Source organism: Lactuca serriola, chromosome 4 (assembly GCF_051521515.1).
Source record: "Lactuca serriola cultivar US96UC23 chromosome 4, Lser_US96UC23_V15, whole genome shotgun sequence".
Classification (NCBI taxonomy): Eukaryota; Viridiplantae; Streptophyta; class Magnoliopsida; order Asterales; family Asteraceae; genus Lactuca; species Lactuca serriola.
In genome coordinates this window covers 227,028,843-227,031,355 of record NC_136411.1, presented here as the reverse complement: position 1 = coordinate 227,031,355, position 2,513 = coordinate 227,028,843, and the positions used below count along the sequence as shown (strand labels likewise).

The 2,513-nt window shown below is 39.4% G+C and overlaps 1 pseudogene; it reads left to right on the top strand.

Annotated features, from left to right (window-relative positions):
• On the top strand, positions 1–369 carry LOC145099209 (putative mitochondrial protein AtMg00820 pseudogene; annotated as a pseudogene).
• The last annotated feature ends 2,144 nt before the right edge of the window (positions 370–2,513 follow it).

Below are 2,513 nucleotides of genomic sequence, written 5' to 3'. Positions count from 1 at the left end.
ATGATCTTACCTGACAAGATACACTCAACACTTCAACAGGCTGACTGGATTAAAGCCATGCAAGTTGAGCTGAATGAGTTCAAAAGGCACAAGGTTTGGACTCTTGTTCCCAGACCATCAGGAAAGACCATCACAGGAACACGCTGGGTCTATCGAAACAAGGTTGATAAAGATGGTGTTATTACTCGCAACAAAGCAAGACTTGTTGCTCAGGGGTTCACTCAAATTGAATCTATTGATTACGGGGAGACTTTTGCTCCAGTTGCATGCATTGAATCAATCAGACTGTTCCTTGCATATGCTTCATACATGAACTTCATTATCTACCAGATGGATGTCAAAATAACATTTCATCATGGTGTGTTATAAGAAGAAGTATTTCTCAAATAGCCCCCAGGCTTTGAAGACAAAGAGCACCCTAACTATGTGTACAGACTAGATAAAGCTGTATATGGACTGAAGCAACCTCCCAGGGCCTGGTATGAGACGTTGACATCATATCTCCTTGAAAATGGCTACAGAAGAGGAGCAATTGATAATACACTCTTCATCAAAAACAAAGGCTCAGACATGATTCTTGTTTAAATCTATGTCGATGATATCATCTTTGGTTCTCCAAATGAGAAGCTGAGCAAGGAATTCGCTGAGATCATGTCTCAAAGGTTTGAGATGAGCATGATGGGGAAGATGACCTTTTTCTTAGGTCTTGAGGTTCAGCAACAAAAATCAGGTATCTCAATTTGTCAAAGTAAATATATTGCTGACATGCTTGTTAAGTACTCTCTCAGCGACTGCAAACTGGCCTCTACTCTGGTGTCCAAGACTGATAAGCTACACGTTGATCCCACCGGCACTGATGTTAATCACTCTCTTTATCGAGGAATGATTGGATCTCTTCTATACCTCACTGCAAGTCACCCTGATATCATGTTTGGAACCATTTTCTGTGCTAGATTCCAAGCTAATCCCAAGGAGTCTCATCTCATTGCAGTTAAACGCATTTTTCGATACTTAAAGGGCACTCAGAGATTGGCATTGTGGTACCCTCGTGACTCATCACTTGAACTCTTTGGATACACTAATTCCGACTATGCAGGATGCAACTTAGACAAGAAGAGCACGTCAGGTGGATGTCATTTCCTTGGATATCTACTAATCAGCTGGTCTAGCAAGAAGCAAACCTCAATAGCTATCTCCATTGCAGAAGCTGAGTATGTTGCAGCTGGGAGATGTTGTGCTTAACTCTTATGGATTCAGAATCAGCTTTTAGACTATGGGCTTAAATTCACAAAGACTCCTATATACTGTGATAACACCAGTGCCATTCAGATCACACAGAATCCTATTCAGCACTCAAAGACAAAGCATATCGAGATCAGACATCACTTCATCATAGACAATGTTGAGAAGGGCAAGGTTGTTCTAGAACATGTCAAGACTTCAGATCAACTAGCTGATATTTTTACCAAGGTTTTGGATACTCAAACTACTGCTCACATTATTGGAGAACTTGGAATAATCACTCTGGATTAAAAAAATGTTTTACTAATGTTTTCTATTGTCTTATAAACTGATGTATTTTTTTTGCTGATGATGATGTGCTGATGATGTTTACCATGCTGAGTACCTTGTATGATCTCTTATCTCTATCTCTTCTACAAATCTTCTAAACTAAAGTTGAATGATTCACTGTATTAAACCATACACTAATAATAACTTGAAACTCTTTGCCGATGGTTAGACAAAACACTAAGATCTATCACACGCAATTATCCCTTCTTACCAATCTTACACTGATTCTGTGATTCAGTGTGACAAAACACATGTTGATGAGAGTCTAACAGTCTTTGCCGATGGTTAGACCAAAACACCAAGGTCTATCACACGCAACAATCCTCTCTTCACCTTCTTCTCACTAAGTGTCTAATGATTCAGTAAGAAGCACCACTCACTGATAAAGACTCAACACTCTGTGCCGATGGTTAGATAATTAAAACAATATCTATCACACGCACCAACCACCTTGCTAACCTTAAACAAGCAAGTTGTACCTTGAATTGACGACATATTATCTTTCAGCATGTAACTTTTAGTGACACTGATCTCAGCGCTTCCGCAGATACTGATTGTCGTTTCCTCTTCAGTACAACGACTTATTTTACCCAACGACTATTTTTTCGGATTTGACAGTTTGTTAAGGTATGTAGTTATTTTCGAAAAAGATAATCATTACCTTTTAAAACCGTTTAATCCCATATTTAAACCTCATTCCCCACCTCTCTCCCAAACTTTCCTCCCACAATTCAAATTTCCTTCTCTTTTCTTCAAAACCCTAGAATCCAAACTCTCTTCAATGGCGGCATCACTGTTTACTTTCTCCTCCACCTCAAGAAGAGTCATCCCAGCTCCAAACTCTCCTCCTCTTCCCATATACATCAAAGCCACAAATGTCGTCTTCAACCCTGATATACCAGATGTTCATCGCGGTCTTGGACTTGATGATTTTGTCAATT